Source organism: Amblyraja radiata, chromosome 2 (assembly GCF_010909765.2).
Source record: "Amblyraja radiata isolate CabotCenter1 chromosome 2, sAmbRad1.1.pri, whole genome shotgun sequence".
Taxonomy (NCBI): Eukaryota; Metazoa; Chordata; class Chondrichthyes; order Rajiformes; family Rajidae; genus Amblyraja; species Amblyraja radiata.
The window spans coordinates 36,098,208-36,120,056 of NC_045957.1; the positions used below are offsets into that span (position 1 = coordinate 36,098,208).

General features: G+C 43.9%; 1 pseudogene; it reads left to right on the forward strand.

Moving 5' to 3' along the window:
• Positions 1–12,551: 12,551 nt before the first annotated feature.
• Positions 12,552–12,664, forward strand: LOC116970607 (annotated as a pseudogene).
• Positions 12,665–21,849: the final 9,185 nt, after the last annotated feature.

The window sequence follows — 21,849 nt, forward strand, 5'->3', positions numbered from 1 at the left end:
AGCAAACCCACATGGTCACTGGAAGAACATACAAATTCTGCACAGACAACACCTGTTGCCATGATTTTGACATGGAGTGAAAGAGAAAAAACACAGAAACATAGAAAATAGGTGCAGGAGAAGGCCATTCGGCCCTTCGAGCCTGCACCGCCATTCAATATGATCATGGCTGATTATCCAACTCAGTATCCCGTACCTGCCTTCTCTCCATACTCCCTGATCCCTTTAGCTACAAGGGCCACATCTAACTCCCTCTTAAATATAGCCAATGAATTAGATTAGATTAGATCCTTTATTTGTAATTCAGTCCTTTCGGTCTGAACGAAATGTCGTTGCCTGCAGCCATACATGTAGTAATAAACAACAAAACACACAATAAACACAAATTAACATCCACCACAGTGAATTCACCAGGCACCTCCTCACTGTGATGGAGGCAAAAATTTGAGGGTTACTGTCTCTTCCCTCCTCTTCTCCCTCTGCTCTGAGGCGATACCCCACCGGGCGATGGTAAGTCAGTCCCGCGGCTCACCGAGCTCCGCGAACGGGCCGGTTCAAAAACCGCGGCCCGGGGTGGTCAAAGCTGCCGCACTCCAGCCCAGCGGACGCAGCTGTTGCCGCGGGAGCTCCGGAAAACATGCACCAGCCTGTGACCTGCGAACTCCCGACGATGTCGCCTGCTGGCCCGCAGCCGTGTCCCGGATTCAGGTCGCCGCCGCCAGAACGCCGCCTCAGCCACCGGAGCACCGTCTCAGCCCCGCGCCGGGCTGCCTCACGGGAGCGCCGTTCCAGCCCCGAGCCGGGCCGCCCTCACGTGAGCGCCGAGTCGTGCCGCTGCCCGAATGCCGCCACAGCTCGAAGACGGCCAGCCTCACGTTGGTGAGTACTGGCTGGCTCTTCCTCCGAAGCCTCGAGGTCGGTCGCAGGTTGGAGGCCGCCAGCTCCGCCTTTAGGCCTCAGCACAGACGGAGGCAGAGAAGGGGGATACGACAAGAAAGTCGCATTCCCCCGAAGGGAGAGACAGAAAGCCCTGTTTCAGCCACCCCCCATACACGTAACACAACCTAATAACCAAAAATTTAACTAAACAAGACAAAAAAAACAACACAAAAAAGTAAAAACAGACGGACTGCAGGCGAGCCGCAGCCGTTCAACAGCGCCGCCACTTCCAAACTGGCCTCAACTACCTTATGTGGCAGAGAGTTCCAGAGATTCACCACTCTCTGTGTGAAAAACGTTTTTCTTATCTCGGTCCTAAAGGATTTCCCCTTTATCCTTAAACTGTGACCCCTTGTCCTGGACTTCCCCAACATCGGGAACAATCTTCCTGCATCTAGCCTGTCCAACCCCTTAAGAATTTTATAAGTTTCTATAAGATCCCCCCTCAATCTTCTAAATTCTAGCGAGAAGTGTTGATTTAAATCCATCCAGGAGAACAACTGTGCTCTCAAGTTTAGTTTCTCCGCTGAATGGTATCTCTTCCAAAAGTGAAGCACTCGGTCACGGAAGGAAGCCGAGAGTTACATCTTCAGATCTGATACCGGCAAAAGCCTGACTCTGGGTGGGGGTGGATCAGCTTGAAAAATAAGGCTAAAAATCCCATTAAAGAAAGGTGGACACTGAAATATGTGCTCGGATCCTCATTCATCAACGTTCTGTGGTAGAAGGGGAGTTTCAGCATTATCTCCTGCTGGATGATGTCGAGTTTCTTAAGTGTTATTGCAGCTATTATGTTCCCTGCTTGACCTTGTCGGCAGAGAGATCAGGGCATGAGCTGCTTATGCTGAGATTTAGCCATGGTGATAATTCACACGGTCCAGTTGAACTCCACCATTGGTGACCCTTTTGATGGGGTGGAAAATAAGGCAATGGAAGATGTCATCATCTGACCCAGCAAAGATGCAGTCCAAAGGTTATATCCCTCTTGCCAGCTCTGGATGCTTTCCATTTTCCTACTGTAGACTGGCACAGACTGATTCTTCATCAGTAGAATTATAAATCGAAGATAGACAAAAACTGGAGTAATTCAGCGGGACAGGCAGCATCTCTGGAGAGAAGGAATGGGTGTTGTTTCGGGTTTAGACCTGAAACGTCACCTATTCCTTCTCTCCAGAGATGCTGCCTGTCCCGTTGAGTTACTCCAGCTTTTCTTGTCTATGCCGGTTTAAACCAGCATCCACAGTTCCTTCCCCACGAATTAAAAATGGAGCAGAATTCAGTGAAAGTCAAAACTCCTCAAATCATGATAGAGAGGAAATCATGATAAGTTCAAAGTGCATAGAACGTCACAGGAGATCCTATTTTCTGGGCAAGTGACCGTGTGACTACCTGATTTATTCCTCTCATTATTTTGTACACCTCTATAAGATCACCCCTCAGCCTCCCTAGTTTGTTCATTCCAGGTGAGGTAGTGATTCACAAGAATTCCTTCCACCTATTCTGTTGCATGTCCTATCCATGTACCTGTCTAACTCTTTCTTAAATGTTGGGATAGTCTCTGCCTCAACTACCTCCTCTGGAAGCTTGTTCCATACACCCACCATCCTTTATGCTACTCCTCAGATTCCTATTAAATCTTTTCCCCTCCACCTTAAACTTATGTATCCGGTCCTCGATTCACCTACTCTGGGCAAGAGACTCTGCGCATCTACCCGATCTATTCCCCACATGATCTTATACACCTCTATAAGACCACCACTCATCCTCCTGTGTTCCAAGGAATAGTGTCCCAGCCTGCTCAACCTCTCCCTATAGCTCAGACCCTCTAGCCCTGGCAACATCCTTGTAAATCTTCTCTGTACTCTTTCCAGCTTAACAACATCTTTTCTACATCATGGTGCCCAGAACTGAACACAATACTCTAAATACAGCCTCACCAACATCTTATACAACTGCAACATGACCTCCCAACTTCTATACTCAATGTTCTTTACAACACTTTTTGTGACCCCCTTTTGCACTTGAAGTCAAATTGAATTAAGCATATTATGCTACTCCTGAAAATGTATCAGAAATTAAAACTAATGTCACCGGTGTTTGCAAGTAACATTCGTAATGTTAGAGATGCAGCTTAAAGCATATTCCACCTTCTTTGCTGTTCCTTATTTCTGTAAACTGCCTTGAGCCTACAACTCTTCATGGCATTTGTGTTCCTCCAATATCAACCTCCCAAGATTTATTGTTCCACCAGTGACAACCATGTCTTTAGTTTTCAAGAAGGAACTGCAGATGCTGGAAGATCGAAGGTACACAAAAATGCTGGAGAAACCCAGCGGGTGCAGCAGTATCTATGGAGCGAAGGAAATAGGCGACGTTTCGGGCCGAAACCCTTCCAGCATTTTTGTGTACCTTCATGTCTTTAGTTTGTTCAGTCCTGCACTCTGGAAATCCTTTAGTCAGTCCTTTAAAGCATCTTTCCGACAAAGCTTTTAATTGTATGTCCTCACAAAGTTTGGAATCTAATTTTGTTTCATTGTAAATTTCCCCTCGTGTGTAGGATGTGAAATTAGAATAACATAGAACAAGTGTGAATGGGTGATCATCGGTCAGCGCGGACTCAGTGGGCTGATGGGCCTGTTTCCACGCTGTATCTGTAAACATAATCTTATGAACTACCTTGGATCACCTTGCAATGTTCAAAGCAACTTGTTGTTGTAACTGCAAGGACATTGACAAGGCTGGCTCACCTGGTGAAATGTAGAGACAAGGAAATGCAGATGCTGGTTTGCAAAAAAGACACAAAGTGCTGGAGTAACTTATCATGGATATGGTGTGTAAGAAGGAACTGCAGATGCTGGTTTACACCAAATATTGACACAAAATGCTGGAGTAACCCAGCGGGACCGGCCGCATCACTGGATAGAAGGAATGGTGACGTTTCAGGTCGAGACCCTTCTTCAGTCTCGACCCAAAATGTCACCCATTCCTTCTATCCAGACAAGTCTGAAGACGGGTCTTGATCTGAAACATCACCCATAAACTACTTACTTCATAACTCTGTTATATGAAGACATACTTCTCTAATTTGCATTATTGCTGGAAACCCATTATCTTCACTGAATTTTTAGTTTAGTTTAAAGATACAGCATAGAATGAGGCCCTTCAACCCACAGAGTGAACACTGACCATCGATCACTGTTTCTCACCAGCTCTATGTAATCCCTCTTTCTCATCCGTTCCCTATACACTAGGGGCAATTTTCAGAGACAAATTAACCTACTAGCCAAAACTTTAGTTTAGTTTAGAGATACATCACGGGAACAGGCCCTTCGGCCCACCGAGTCCACACTGACCAGAGATCCTACACACACACTAGGGACAATTTACACTTATACCAAGCTAATTAACCTACAAACCTGTCCGTATTTGTAGTGTTGGAGGAAACCGAAGACCTGGGAGAAAACCCATGTGGTCACAGGGAAAACGTACAAATTCCATAGAGGCAGCACCCGTAGTTGGAATCGAATTGGGCAGTGCCACTGTTGCCACCCTAAAGATAGATTCCCGACCTGAAAAGTCACCTATCCATGTTCGCCTGGGATGCTGCCTGACACTTTGAGTTAATCCATCACTTTTTTGTCCTTTTTTTTTAACCTACCAATGTCTCTGGGATGTGGGAGAAATTGGAAACAGAACAGCACCTGCGGTCAGGATCAACACAGGTCTCTGGTGCAGTGAGGCAGTAGCTCTACCAGATGCACTGTTGTGCTGCCCTACTATTTTTGAGAAGTTTCTGCCTGAGTCCAGATTTATTACCATGAATATGGTCTGGCCTGCTGTACCTGTCACACAACACTGTTATTAGCAACACATACACAGACAAAGAAGCATGGGACAGGTTCTTCCCTGTTGTTATCAGGCAACTGGACCATCCTGTCAACAGTTAGAGAGTGGGCCTTCGCCACTATCTCCTTCATTGGAGACCCTCGGACTAACTTTAATTGGACTCTACTGGATCTAATCTTGCACTAAACATTATTCCCCACATCTTGTATCCATAGACTGTGGACGGCTCGATTGTAATCATGTATAGTCTTGGCTATACTGACTGGTTAGCACGCATCTAAAAATGTTCACTGTACCTCGGTACAAGTGACAATAAACTAAACTAAGTAAATAAACTGAATAAATATCTTTCTAACTGTCACATGAACCTGTTTCACCCTTTCAGAACTACTCTATGTTTCTATGTTTCTATTCCATTTCTTCCACTCATCCCTTCCCCACTCTTTCGGCAACTGAAAACAAACTGGTTTTCTCTCTTTCAAGGCTCTGTCATAAGATCTTGGACCTGAAAGATTAACTATATTTCTCTTTCCACACATGCTGCCTGACCTTGGTTCTTGGTTTCTTGGTCCTCCAAAATATTCCAAATGGAATTTAAACTGGAGGTGGTGAAGGGAGGGCTTAAGCCAGAAAGGGTTATTGGGAAGAAAGAGCTACTTTAAATGTTGTTTCATCTGGTTGGGTAACTATAGTTGGGTGGAGATTATTCCATACTTTAATTGTGCGGGGGAAGAACGAATTGCTGAATGTTTCCAGCAGCCTCAATTTTTATTTTGGCTTTGCAGCCAAGCAAAGTACCTGTGGAGTGATGCTCGATGTCACAAGACAAAACCCTGTATCATTTAGTGTTTCTCTAGTAGTACAGTTTAGTTTATTGTCACGTGTATGAAGGTCCAGTAAAAAGCTTTTGTTGTGCGCTAACCAGCCAGTGACAGTCAGATCTTTGCTCAAGATTATAACATTTGGACAGGTATATGGATAGGTTAGGTTTAGAAGGATATGGACAAAATGCAGGTAGATGAGGCTAATACAGAAGGAGCATATTCGAATTACATGGGCAAGTTAGGTTGAAGGCCCTGTTTCCGTGCTGTATATGAATATATAACTCCATATCATCTGCTGTCCTTTGTGACTCCAGTATCATAATTACATCTAATGATTTCCGTCAACCTCTGAAGATGCTGGCTGATCTACTGAGTATTTACAGCGTTTTATGTTTTTTAATTCAAATATCCAGCATGTGGCTAGTTTTGTTCTTCATGCCAATTTTCAATCTGAAGTTGTCAACGTCGATAACCTTTTATGCAAATGAACCACTGGATAACATTATCGAAGCAGTCAGCAACTACTAACTACCGCTGTTACATTCTGGGGTCCAAAATTATTCTGCATGAATAATAAATGTACATGAAACCCAGATGATAAGTGAATAACACATCCAGACAGAAAAACAAATGTTAGTAATGGTTGCATTTTGATTTCAAAGCTGCAGTAACCCTGTCTGAATTTTTCCTGGCTCTGTTAAAAGATAAGTACTTTGCTCCCAACTTAAATCAACGTAATTATGTGTCTTTTGTATGTGGTTATTTATTGCCTGGTGCTGTGTCCTTAAATTAACCAATCTCAGTAGAGAAATGTTTACAGAGCTCCGCATTTTAAACGTCAAAAAGTCATTTGAATTGGTGGAGGCAATTACTATAAAATGCTTCTGCTGTGGGTGATATTGTTGCCTTTGTAATAACTATGATTGTTAACCTTTTATACTTTTGTATGGGTGAAAAGAAACGGATATTTATGGGGAGATTTAGAAAAGATTAAATAGCACATTCACTTATGCCTACTTTTGTCTCTTTCATTTTTTAAAGTAATTCTTAACACTTTTTAATCCAGAATTCTACGCTGGCATTCTGCTGCTGCTCTGTAGCTGATAACTGTCTTTCTGATGAGATCTTCAGTCAGAGGCACAGCATTTTCTCTCAAGGCAAGGTAAGGGAATTCACAGCACTTTTTTGACAGTATCCTTTGTGCCCTGGTCAATGTTCATTCCTCAATCGATATGGTTAGAAAAATTAGCCTGTCATCATCTGCTTGCAGTATTTTGTGAGTTGGCTATGCACAAACTGTCTGTCACTATCACTGTCTCCTTTGGTAGTCCCTAGTTATTAAAGCCACAAGGAACTGCAGATGCTGGTTTACTACAAAAAAGACACAAACAACTTTCCAAGATGGCGTCCAACCCAGGCGACTATCTGCGTGCTAGCCACAGAAGCAGATCTACTAACTCATATTATAATCACTCCACACTCTTAAATCTCTCTATACACTCTACAATTGCTCTATTGTAATCAAGTATCGTCTTTCTGCTGACTGGATAACACACAACAGCTTTTCACTATACCTCCATAGTCGTGACAATAAACTAAATAAACCAAACTAAGTGCTGGAGTAACTCAGCGGGTCAGGCAGCATCTCTGGAGAACATGGATAGGTGATGTTTCAGGTGGGGCTCTTCTTCAGACTTTCTGAAGAAGGGCCCCAACCCAAAACGTCACTGATTTACAAGGGTCACTGCCAGAAACAGCACATAATAATAATAATAATAATAATAATAATAATAATAATAATAATAATAATAATAATAATAATAATAATAATAATAATAATAATAATAATAATAATAATAATAATATAATATATTTTATTGTCATTGCACATAAGCGCAACGAGATTTGGTATGCAGCTTCCATCCGATGTCATAACTTAAATAACTACTAAAATTTAGATTTAGATACCCTGAGAACATGGTTTGTATAAAGAACATTAAAACAGTAAAATAGTCAAAACAGACTGAAGTGCAGATGTGTCTGTGCTACGTGACCATCCGAGGGAGACAGTCCAGGGGTGGGTGGCACTCAGCAGGGTCGGTTCAGAGCAGCTATAGTACCCATGTTCTTCTGAGATGCTGTCTGACCTGCTGAGTTGCCCCGGATATTTGTGATTAAAGATGACTAGGCTGCACACAATTTTATAGATTCTCAGGTGACTGATGAGGCTGATGTGGGAATCACAGAATCGTACACTGATGGAGCAGAAGGCAGTGAGTGGTCTATGAGGGGATCTGCTGCCTCCATCACCACTCCTGGGCTTCCATATGCTTCTAATACATTGGCCTTAAGATTTGCAATACCATTACTGCGAATGTTCCTTCTCCACTTTGACTGGTAACAGGACAGGGAATTCCTCTTTTTGACACAAAAGATCATTTGGCTCATCAAATCTCTGGCGGCTTTCAGAGCGATCCCATCTGTCCCATTCCCCCACATATTTCTCCGTAATCTGTTCTAGCCCATGCGTTTATTATGCTTGGGCAGCTTATAACCCAGCGGAATTAGCATTGATTTCTCTGACCAAGTAAACCTTGCTTTCCCTCTCTCTCCGTCCCTCCCCCATCCTAGTTCTTCTACTAGTTCTACTGTCCTACTGATTAAATATTACTGATTGTATGCCAACCGTCCCCATCAACTAATGATCAACCAGTCTACATTTCCTAATCATCATCTGCTTTGATTTGTCGTTTTCTAACCTTACCCTTCCATATCTTTAGATTTCTTCTCCCCTGCCTCTCAGTCTCGACCCGAAACGTCACCCATTCCTTCTCTCCAGAGATACTGCCTGTCCCGCTGAGTTACTCCAGCATTTTGTGTCTATCTTCTGCCTATTAGTGTAGTTTATTGTCACGTGTACCGTGGTACAATGAAAAGCTTTTGTCGTGTGCTAATCGGTCAGTGGAAAGACTTTGGAAGGATTAATTCTTGTTTTTCCTGTCGCTTACCTATATTTTGGGGCAATTTACATTGGAGAGTTAACCTACCTCCACGTCTTTTCGATGTGAGAAGAAACCCAAGACAGTCCTGGGGTGAACATGCAAACTCCACACAGCACTGGAGACCCGGATCGTACCTGGGCCACTACAGCTGTATGGTGGCAGTTCTACTAGCTGGAGAAATGAGAAGCCTATTCCATGGCTGATGAAGCCTTCATGTACTTTTCCTCCACTCCAGGCATGTCCGCTCTCAAACCCCCCATCTCCACGGACAGAACAGATATAGAGTTCCCCTCGCCCACGACGATCACCCATCAGTAAAATTAGTGGACCTTCAGTATTCAGCATATTGCTTCCACTGGCTTCAACGGGATCCCACCACCTGCCATAGCCTCCCTTCTCCCACCTTGTTGCTAACCAATCACTCATAGAGTTTTACAGCGTGAAAACAGGCCCTTTGGTCCAACTTGCCCACACCGGCCAACATGTCTCAGCTACACTAGTTCCACCTGTCGCCATTTGCCCCCTATCCCTGTAAACCTGTCCTATCCATGTACCTGTCTGAATGTTTCTTAATGTTGCGATAGTACCTGCCTCAACTACCTCCTCCGGCAGCTCGTTCCATACACCCATAATCCCTTGTGTGAAAATGCTACCCCTCAGGTACCTATTAAATATTTCACCCCTCACCTTAAACCTACGTCTTCTAGTTCTCGATTCCCTTACTCTGGGCAAGAGACTACCCGATCTATTCCTCTCATTATTGTATTCACTTCCATAAGATCACCCCTCAGCCTCCCTAGTTTGTTCATTCCAGGTGAGGTAGTTATTCACAAGCAGCTCCTCCCACCTATTCTATTGCATTCAGAGATTGTGATGTGGTCTTCTCTACATTGGCCAGGCCAAGCGTAGACCAGCCAACTGTTTTTCAGAGCACCCACACTCGATCCACAATGCCTCTTTCAACGTCTGCAGTAAGATGCTGCAGATGTTCTATCAATCAGTGGTGGTCAGTGCCATCTTCTATGCCGTCGTGTGCTGGGGCAGCATGGTGAAGATCGCGAACGCCAACAGGATCAACAAGCTCGTCAGGAAGACTGGCACCATCCTGGGAGCAGAGTTGGATTTATTGCCGGTGGTCTTGGAAAGGAGGATGCTCCTCAAACTGCAGAGCATCTTAGACAATCCATGACACACTGGTCAACCTGCGGAGCACCTTCAGCAGCAGACTGTTCTCACCAAGGCAGCACAGAACGTTTGTTACATATGTGCTGTGCAATAACTGGTCACTTAAGTATCGTTATTATTATATTGCACATGGCACTTTCAATGCCTTGTAACTGTATCTTTTGTCAGTGTCTGACCAATTTCGCTCCGGGATAAATACAGTCGTATCGTATCATATTGCATCGTATGCCCACCTTGAGCTTCCAGTTGCATATCATTCCAACTTCCCTTCCCAATCACACAATAATCCAGCTATCCTCTGCCTTCTCCACGACCATGGTGGAGCAGGACTCGAGGACCTGAGCTACAGGGAGAGGTTGAGCAGGATAGGATGCTATTCCTTGGAGGAGGAGGAGGAGGAGGGGTGATCTTATGGTGGTGTATAAGATCATGAGAGGAATAGATAGGATAAATGCATTGTCTTTTATCCAGAGTAGGGGAATCAAGAACCAGAGGACATAGGTTTAAGGTGAGGGGGAGAGTCTTAATAGGAACCTGAGGGACATTTTTTTTTAACTCAAAATGTAGTAGGTATATGGGACAAGCTGTCCGAGGAGGTGGTTGAGGCAGGCACCATCACAAAGTTTAAAAAACATTTGGACAGGTACATGGATTTTACATGGATTTTTCTTATGCATTGAAGTACGTGTGGTAGTTAGTGCAGGTCTGAAAAGTGTCAGGCTCATAGAGTCATCCAGTTAATTAGGATTTTACTTCGGAGTCACGTGAGTGACTACATGAAGAACCCGCTACTACGCACGTGTGACATTATCGCTACACGCATTGTGAACAAGTCATTACGAGGGGAGGACGTTCCTCCCAAACGGCAGGGTTAAACCTGCAACAAGTAAGGTAGGAGAACTTAGTTTTCTTGACTTACCTTTTTTACAGGCAGGCTGTTGAAAACTGGCTGCGGAGAGTCTGCAGAACTGCAGGCAGCCAGCAACGGCCGGGGGCACCACTATCTCCCTTAAACGGAAGCCGGAGCCGACCTCAGCTCCAGCAGGACGCCGACAGCGGTGGAGCATTCTGGAGCCGTCATTCCGACGGCTCGGACAACAGCCCCACGGACCTATACTACATGGGTCCGAGGGGCTGGAAGGTGCTGGGGGCTGCGGCAAGCGGTCAGTGCCCGAGAGCACTGAGTACGCGTTGGAGCCGCTGGGCTTGGGTCGCGAGCGGCCAGTTCCCCGAGAGGACTGGACCGCGTTGGAGCACCCCAGGCCCAAGTGGAGAAGGAGCGGCACAGTGCGGGAAGCACTGCACCGCGTTGTTTAAACTGCCAGACCTGCGGTTTGCGAGCGGCCAGCTCCCCGAGAGGACTGGACCGCGTTGGAGCACCGCAGGCTAACGGCAGTACGGGCGGCTCAGTGCTGTGAGCACTGCACCGCGCTTTGGAGCACCGCAGGCCAACGGGGATACAGGCGGCACAGTGACCGTGTACACTGCACCGCATTGGCACTGCGGGGCCTGCACCTGCGAGAACATACCGTTTTTCAGCGATGCAGGTCCAAGAAGAAATCCTCCAGTGGGTAAGTCCCATAGCAGCACCTTATACAGGGCTGTATTTCACTTCTACTATTACAGGGAAGTGGTTGAGGAAAAGACAGACTCAGGGAGAGGAAGCAGCACCTTTTCTATAGGGCTATAATCATGCTTCTCTCTCCCCAGTAGACTCTTCTGTCAGAAGAGTGCTGGGGTCAAGTCTAGGGCAAACCCTGGACAGGTAAACAGATGTAAGAGCTGTAACAATGAGGTGATGCCTTTTCTAAGTCACAAAGTACATAGAGTGCATTATTGGTCCTTTCCTGATAGAAATACAGGAATACTTATGTTGTGACTGAAGGATTTAGCAGTCCAAAAATTTACTGACAAATTCCATTCCCATCTGGGAAGTCACTCGGAAATGTCTGTCTATGTTTCAGGGGGAACAACAGTACAGCTGTGAGTAAAGCTAACTGGGAAAGATCTACAAACCAGGTTAGAAGCCAGCATAGGCCATATGTTTTCTATCTACTGCAGGGGCAAACATTAGCTGACACCATAGCTGTCACTTGCCACCGGGGATTGTAAATCCCTGAATGTACTAATCAATTTATGCATCTGGTTACATCCAACCGGGATTGACGCGGGCCTGTGTAAACCCGAAACCTCCTAGCAAAATCTTTTTATTTGGGGGTGACCTATCTAGAAGGTCAAGGAGTTGGACAATGAAGCCAAACTGGAGCTCATCTAAACGTCCAAACATCATCCTCAAAGGTATCGCCCCTATGCTGGAAGATGTGTACACCCACAACACACGGCCTCGAGGATCCAGAAGAAAACGGTAAAACCAGAAGGAAGCAAGGAGGTTGGTGCGAGAAGACATCGAATAAATAACTTTTTGACACTCGTATCTTAAACAGTATCCGGGGATACACAATAGAATTTTACAACACATAATCTTCTAGTCCAGCTGATATATCGAGAGAGGAATTTGGAGGAGAACACCAAGTTGGGCTATAGTATTTGCTGATGTTCCTACACGATATGGAACACCAGATGCCGATCTACTCGTATCCAGACATAATCACCAATTACCAAATATGTCATAAGGGATACAGACACTGGACATCAGCAACAGGTGGGGTTTTAGCTGCATTGCAAGGGAAGAATTATTATCTACGCATTCCCTTCCTAACAAAATAGGATATGGCGCTTGACGCATCAAACATAGATCAGATCCCGGCTTTTTGGCTAAGATCAAGTATAATATCTGTTCTTATCAGTTTAAATGTCTGATATGTCCCTTATCTAGGGACCATATATCATAAAATTAAATAAATAAATAAATAGATGGAAAAGTGAAAAATAAATAAAACGATATATTCGTTTTAAGAACAGAAACCTTTTCTATTGATAAGTATATTTGTTTTAAGAACGAAAATGGCAAGCATTGATTCAAAGGATGCTTACAATTTCAGTACCCATAACAGGTGACCACGGACGTTATTTTTATCTAATTGGATGGCTCAGCTCTAGCAGTATAGAGCACTACCTAATGTGTTTACATTAGCACCTAGGTTATTTACAAAATATGACAACCAGCCACACGATGGTAATGGCTTCTTTGGATGACATACTAATTGTGTGGAAACTTAGGACGGGCTGAACAAACGGTAACAGCCACTTAACAATTATTTGGAAACTAGGATCATTATCCATCCAATTAAATCAAAATTAAAGCCTTCAAACTAAAGGGATTATTTGGGGTTCACCATTAACTCAGTTCCTCATGTCAGTAACTTTGCCATCAGAGGTTACAACCTTAATAGAGGCATACAGCAAAATCATTGACATGAGGATAAACCATCCATCAGACTGGTAGCAAGAATATTGGCAACATATGGTTTCCAGCCACATAATTCAGACCCTTACATTATAAAGATTTACAGAGGGCCAAAATATGAGCTCTTAAAATTAATGGTGATCATTTCAATAGAATGATGAAGTCATACATTGGGCATTGCTCCAATCCTATCATTGTCAGCAACCAGTCTATGGTCCTACATATGGATACTATACACTAGGACGGTGTGTTACCAATTCCATCTCCAGCTGTGGAGGAAGATGGAAAACACAGCAAGCATCATTATTACTAACACTGGGCATAACTACCTGGAAATGTTGGGTGTTTTTTCATGGCCTAAAGTCATGTTGCTCTGGAATATATTAAACAGGTTATTAGATTATAAATTAACAACACTACTGTGGTAGCACATATCAACCACATGGGTGAAAGGGGCGAGACTCTGCGTCTGGTGTTTTTAATAGTACCCGACTGACCTACCCAACCATGGTTCTAGGTGGTATTAGGGAATGAGATTAGAACCATGCAGCACCATCCAAAACAGACGGCCAGAGCAATGGACATGATCACAGCGGGCCACAGACAATCAACCTAAAGACAATGTCTAAAATACATAAACTAATGGGAGATGTGTTGCAACCATAATACATCATCCAGCCTGTTTGGAAGCTTTGTTAACCTACAAGGGCTTAGTATTAGTGACATCAACTGTGCCAGAAGTGGCCCATCTACTTACCTATGGCAAGAGAACGGAACAACAGCTTATGAGGGACACTTCTTATGAGAATTCCCCAAAGACCAGGTATTCCCAAATATGGGACATCAGCATCGTCTTAACGTTGTTAAAGAACTGGGCTCCAGCCACAGCGCTGTCATTACAGTTTTGACATTTTACAAAACTGTCATGCTGATGGCTTAGGTCACGGCACTAAGGACTCAGTCCCTACCAAATTAAGGCTGGATACCTTGACCAGTTCACCTGGCAACTTACACTTCTATATTCAGGAATTAGGGAACTAAACAGACAGGGGTCAGCAGGCCTTAAAATAACATTTTTTAGAGCCTACCCTACAGATGATTGACTGTGTTGTGAGACATCTACAAATATACATGGAACAAACCCAGACCATAAGTGGCACAGAAGAGGAACTTCTCATCAACGACAGACAGCCTCATTAAAGAATAACAGGCCAGGCCAGCTAAATGGATAACATAGTATTGACAAAAGTTGGTGTAAACACTAACTGGGTTAAAATCTCACTCCACCAGGCTGCAGCAATGTCGGCAGCATTTAAATTGGAGGTTCCTATGGATAAAATCCTCAGGACTGCAGGATGGCCATCGGAAAGAACATTCTAAGGATTATAACTAACCAGTAATGGAAACTGGAATTTTTCAGAAACATTGTTAAGTTTCTGTACCATAATTTACCCCAAAAAACAGGGGCTATCAATTATTATTAACTTTATGGTTATTTATATATATCATATTGATGTTTAATATGTTATCACTATTCTCCCCAAAACCAAGGCAGACGTGATGATGGACTCGTTCCACGGCTTGAATCACAGAGCTTTGAAATCTTCATGTAGTCACTCACGTGACTCCGAAGTAAAATAGTAAGATTAAACGAGAACTTACCAGTTTGAAGTTTGATCTGTATTTTATGAGGAGTAACGTTGAGGGAATACATGCCCTCCGCTCCCACCCTTGATCATAAACACTGGTATCTTTTCTCTAATCTTACTATGCTTAAGTCATTACAGGTATCTGTGATTCACTCCGCTGCTTTGAAGAATGACACACGTGCGAAGTGGCGGGTTCTTCATGTATTCCCTCAACGTTACTCCTCATAAAATACAGATCAAACTTCGAACTGGTAAGTTCTCGTTTAATCTTACTATTAATGCTGCCTGATAAAATCATGGGGGGCATATATAATGTGAATCCATATAGTCTTTTTTTCCCAGGGAAGGGGAAGCACAAACTAGAGGTTGTAGACTTATAGTTAAAGGAGAAATATTTTAAAGGGACCTGCAGTGCAATGTCTTCTGAGGGTGATGGGTGCATGGAACAAGCTGCCAGAGAAAGTGGTTGAGCAAGGTGCAACAACAATATTTAAAAGACACAAAATGCTGGAGTAACTGAGCGGGCCAGGCAGCATCTCTAAAGAACATGGATAGGTGATGCTTCAGTTAAGGACCCAAGACCTGAACCGAAATGTCACCCATCCATGGCTTTATGATAGATCATGAGCTTTGGACCAGACCTGAGGTTTTGATATTCAAACTCCATGCAGACAGCACCCGAGGGCAGGATCAAACCCTGGTCTCCGGCAAGCTGTGAGGTAACGGCTCTACCAGCTGCACCACTGAGCCGCCTATTGTTATCAGGGAAAATCATAGGCTGAAGGTAATACAGTATAATGCGACTTTCAGGCAAATTGAGAATGTATGTCCTAATTGTATTACTGTAATAGTTAGGAATAAAGTTTAATTGTGTGTAAAGAAGATTCGACATGAAGGAGAAGAAAATACTCCAAGTTTGCATTGATTAAAGATTGTGCATTAACTTTTTAGTTATCCTTTTCTTTTTAGGTCTGACTGCCATGCCATTTAAAATTAATGCTTTTGAAAACACTATAAAATAAATATCTACCCCTCCCCAACCACCAAAGCTTACGTACATGAATAGACTCGCCCACGTGCACAGTAACATAAACGCCTACACAGAAACCCAGACACACGCACACACACTCTTAGATCAAAGCGCAAAATGCCAGAGGACCTCAGCGGGTCGGGCAACATCCGTGGAGGGAAATGAACAGGGAAAATGGTTCAGGTCAGGACACACTTTGATCACCAGGTGAACAAATGTATTGTAAAGCATATTACGCATACCTTAAAATCTGTAAAGAATAGACTGATGATTTGTACAATCCTTTAACGTCAATCCAACTAGCCTGACCTATGAGTTAAATCAACATTTCCTAATTCTAAAGGAGCCATGATGAGCAATTATCCAGCTTTAACAAGTTTCCAGCACCCGTGCCTGAACATTTGAGTGATGGTTACAATAATTTGATAGCACCGACTTTAAAAGAAGGAAAAATCAATCTCCTCTCGTTATTAGCTCCAATCAGTCGATTTCCTACCGACAGAATGTCGATTAAATTATCAGTTAACTACAGCTCTTCGACACATGAGAAAATGAGTTAACCATTTGCAGGCTCTGATGCCAGTCATTTACTGGCTAATTGAAATCCCTTGCTTCTTCAGGCACGATAATATAGGGCTAATTTAAAGGCGTGTTAGCAATGGAGTGTTAATGGTTCTTAATGCACAGAGTAAATAATGAATGTAACATTTGAAAACTGTAGCTTGCAGAGAATCTGTGAGCCACAGGTTAGAAAGGCTTAAATGATTGATCAAGGGAGGATAAAAGAAATCAGTGGGATTTGGCATTTACTTGTTGTCACAGGCAAATCAATAATCGTCAGCAGCATTCCTTTCTCTGATATTTGTGGCTCCTTTGTATTTTCTGATGTGATTCTTAAGCAGCATTCATCTTATACCATGTTAGCTTTTAGTAGTTTGCCTCAAACTCAAAAATCAAATTTAGCACAAAAGCGCAACAGTGCTGCCCAGTTGGACGTATCCTTCTGTGGATGAGATGTTAAATTGAGGCTTTGTATGGCTTCTCAGTTGGATGGAAAGACCCTGTGCTACTATATGTAGAACATAGAACAATACGCTACTGGAATAGGCCCCTCCATCCACAATGTCTGCGCTGAGTTTAAGGGGGATCTCATTGAAACTTACCGAATAGTGAAAGGCCTGGATAGAGTGGATGTGGAGAGGATGTTTTCACGAGTGGGAGAGTCTAGGACCAGAGACCATAGCCTCAGAATTAAAGGACGTTCCTTTAGGAAGGATATGAGGAAAACAATCTTGTCAGAGGGTGGTGAATCTGTGGAATTCATTGCCACAGAAGGCTGCGGAGATCAAGCCAATGGATATTTTTAAGGCAGAGATAGACATATTCTTGATTAGTACGGGTGTCAGGGGTTATGGGGAGAAGGCAGGAGAATAAGGTAAGGAGGGAGAGATAGATTATCCATGAGTGAATGGCGGAGTAGAATGGATAAGCCGAATGGCCGAATTGTTCTATTATCACCTATGAACATGAATTTATGGCCATTATGCCAATGTAATTAATCCCATTTACCTGCACATGGCCTATATCCTTCTATTCCCTGTCAGTGCATGTGCCTGTTCAAAATGCCTTTTAAATGTTGCGCTTGTATCTTCTTCCACGATCTACCTGGCAGCACCTACCACTCTGTGTATAACACCAACTTTGTAAATATCCCATGTTATCTTTGCTCCCTCTCACCTTTATGGGCCTGTCCCACTTAAGCAACTTTTTAGGCGCTGCAGGAGACTATGCAGTCGCCACATGTTCGCAGGCGGTTGCCGGGGATTCGCCTTCCTGGTCGTGAGGAATTCCCGTATTCCGGGAACTAGTCGCGGCCACATTATGGTTGCTGTGAATTTTTCAACATGTTGAAAAATTAACGGCGACTAGAATGAAGGCGCCATGGAGAGTAGCGAGAATTTCCGTGCCGTAGGTGGGTCGCCAGGAGGTCCCAGTGGGTTGCCAGGAGGTCGAAGGTTCTCGTAGGTTCTCGTAGGTTGTAGCCGGTGCCGACCGGTGAATTTCATTGGTTCATTGTGGAAATAAAACGTAATCAGTAGTTTTCAGAACCAAGGATAACCGACCAGTAATGTTAATGGCCGCCGAGCTTCACAGCTGTGTATCTCTGACTTCTTAAAAGTTGTCTGGCTTCTTAAAAGTTGTCTTCACTCCTTCTCCCTCCTTCTCCCTCCTTCTCCCCCTCTCCTCCCCTCTTTTAAAGGACTTACCGTACACTGTGCTTTAGCCGTCTTTTGACTGCAGCAGCCTTACTGTTCATCGCGGTGGGTGTCTGTTTCACCTTGGCTTTGCACTCTGTGAATTTCAGACAGTGCTCCCCTCCGCTTGCCCTGTCCCCTGCCTATGTGATGTGTTTGCGTGTGCGTGTGTGTGTGTTCCACTCTGACAGTCGCCGTTCCAGTTGCCGGTTTTTCAAGCGACTGCCGGCAATGTGACAGTCGCCAGCCGTGTGCTGAAAAATTGCCTAAGTGGGACAGGCCCATTAAGCTTTCACCTTAAACCTTAATATCAGTGGTGTAACAACTACTGGTTATGAAACTGAGGGATAGCAAGGACTGATTGGGGATTATCTATGGCTTTGTGCCTGGAAAATCGTATCTTGGTTTAGTTTGTGTAGTTCAGTTTATTGTCACGTGCACTGAGGTACAGTGAAAAGCTTTTGTTGCGAGCTAACCAGTCAGCAGAAAGACCACACAAGATTACAATTGAGCCTTCCACAGTGTACAGATACATAATTGAGGGAATAACATTTAGAACAATTTAAAGTCCAGAATAGTATAATTAAAGATAGTCTGAGGGTGTCCAATGAGGTGGATGGTAGCTCAGGACTGCTCTCTAGTTGTTGATAGGATGGTGCAGTTGCCTGTTAACAGCTGGAAAGAAACTGCCCCTGCATCTGGAGGTGTGCGTTTTCACACTTCTGTACCCCTTGCCTGATGGGAGAGGGGATCTCAAAAATGTTATTGGGTTTTGGAAGAGATGACAAAGAGGATTTGCTGAGGACAGGGCGGAAAACATTTTCTAAGTGAACTGCAGCAAGTCCTTTGGCATAGTCCTGCATGGTGCACTGGTCTGGAAGATTAGATCTCATAGGGTCCATGGTGAGATGGCCAAGTGGATGCACAAAAGAAGACAGAGGGTTGAGTCGAGTTTATTGTCACGTGTACCGAGGTATTGTGAAAAGCTTTTGTTGCATGCTAACCAGTCAGCGGAAAGACTATACTCGATTGGCTACAATCGGCTGAGCCTAGCCACAAGGCTTGCAAATAGCACCATTTAAAGCCACAGCAAAAAACTATATGCTGGAGGCATTCGGCAAAGCAAGCAGCATCTCTCTTAACAGAGTCTGTTAGTGGAAGGTTTTATTCAGATAGGAATCCTGTGACTAACGATGCGCCACAGTGATCCTGTGTCTTTTGTCACCTATATTAACGATTTTCACTATATTGTTGTCATCCTAGGTGAGTGTTATGCACAGCTAGGGTGGTGGGAGGTAAATACGATAGAGGCATTTAAGCGGCTTTTAGATAGGCATGTTGATATGCAGAGAATGGAGGGGCATGGATCACATGCAGGCAGAGTAGATTAATTTAGCTCTACCGCTGTGCCACCGTGCTGCCTGATCACTTATCCAAGTTCTCCAGGGATACTACCCGACATGGTAATAGAGAGTCAAAGGGTCATACAGCTTGAAAATCGGTACTTCCGCCCAATATGCCCACACCGATCCACACCCCATCTACACTTGTCCCACCTGCTTGCGTTTGTCCCATATTCCCCTACACCTATCCTATCCATGTACTTGTCCAAATGAGTTATACCAGCATTTTATGTCTTTCCTTGGTAAACCAGCATCTGTAGTTCCTTGTACCTTCACCTTAAGAACTGCAGAAGTTCAAGAAGGTGATTCGCCATCATCTTCTCAAAGGCAATTACACACAGTCAATAAATGTCAATCTAGGCAGAGGCAGCCACATCCTAAGAATTACATTTAAAAAAACGTTGAAAGCGTAATTATATGTGACCGACAGATCTTTAAAAAGTGAAAAACTTTGTGTGATGTTGCAGCCAAAGGAACACTTGGAAGACTATGGGATAGCAAAAGCGTTGTTCTTGTTTGATGTTGAAGTCAATGTCTTAGTCCTGATGGAACACTTTGAAGGAAAGATTCAGAACATTCTGAGTATTGTATCTTCATATGATTGTAAGTGCATTTTGTTCAAAATAATAATCGCAGTACATTGCATAGCAAGAAAAATATATTAGGTACCTTGAAACAGAAATAGGCCAAGCAGCACCCTCAAGCCTGTTCCGTTGCTCATTTAGATCAAGGCTCAACTCATATTTGAAGGAACTGCAGATGCTGGATTAAACCAAAGATAGACACAAAATGCTGAAGTAACTCAGTGGGACAGGCAGCATCTCTGGAGAGAAGGAATGTAAGACGTTTCGGGTCGAGACCCTTGTTCAGACTGCATTTTAACTCAATTTACTGTCTTGAATACAAATCTATCAAGCTAACTTCTTACATTTTTAGTTGGGTCCCAGTGTTTTGATGTGCCTACCGCTCTTTAAGATTCTGAAGTGACTGAAGTAAATGATTCCTCTTTATTTGCTGTATCACAACTCCCTCAGTTTGATGATCCCTTAATCTTCCCTATTCAAGAAGCTACAAGCGCGGAGTATGCATCCTACCTCGTATTTTAACTCTTTTTTTGTTCTGGTGGATCTGTGCTAAAGTCCTTCCCGAAAACACAATGCTCTACATTGATCGTAAGATCATAAGATCGTAAAGTCATAAGTGATAGGAGTAGAATCAGGTCATTTGGCCCATCTCTACTCTGCCATTCAATCGTGGCTGATCTATTTCTCCCTCCTAACACCATTCTCCTGCCTTTTCCCCATAATCCTCTGATACCCGTACTAATCAAGAATCTATCTATCTCTGCCTTAAATATATCCACTGACTTTGCCTCCACAGCCGTCTGTGGCAACAAATGCTTCCTTTTGCCGTGTGAAGTAACCTTTCCACTTCCCCATTGGAAGCTTGATAGTCAGGAGAAGTGAAACCGTTTTATTTCATAACTCTGCAAACATTTGTTAAAGTTGTGGATCGCTGTCTGACTAGAGTTCTTCAGGAAGACCATGTGAGATAAAGGTAGGGTGTAATTCCCCAATCATCTGGTCTGTGGCCCACAATTCACCAGCCTTGAATTTTAACTTCTAGTTTAGTTTAGTTTGGAGATACAGCATGGAAACAGGCCCTTCGGCCCACCGAGTCCGTGCCGAGCAGCATAAAATGCCGACTCGTACACCAACACTATCCTACACACCAGGGACAATTTACAGGTCAATTAACCTACAAACTTGCACAACTTTGGAGTGAGGGAGGAAAGCAGAGCATCAGGGGAAACCCCATGCGGTCACAGGGAGAATGTACAAATTCCGTGCAGATAGCACCTGTAGTCAGGATCGAACCTGGGTCTCTGGCGCTGTAAGGCAGCAACTCTACTGCAGTGTCACTGTGCAGCCTTAGTTTCTATTCTAGCTTCTTTCAATGTTGTCAGTGAGTACCAAATGGTCATATACTCTTCTTTTACAAATGTCCAGTGAACCTACTAAAATGCTTTTGCTGGTGCCTGTGTTTAGCTGTGGGAGATACTTCAACAATCCTCATGTACAGCATATCCATCACATGTTCCTTTAGTCAATGCCAAGCCAAAGATACATTTTATGGCCAGTGCTTTCATGTTCACTATGTGTGGAGTCTTTCCAATAATTGAGCGGCACGGTGGCGCAGCAGTGGAGTTGCTGCCTTACAGGTAGCAACATACATCGGGACGACAGATGGCACAATGGGCTAAGTGTTCGGCTGGCAACCGGAAGGTAGCCGGTTCGAATCCCGCTTGGAGTGCATACTGTCGTTGTGTCCTTGGGCAAGACACTTCAC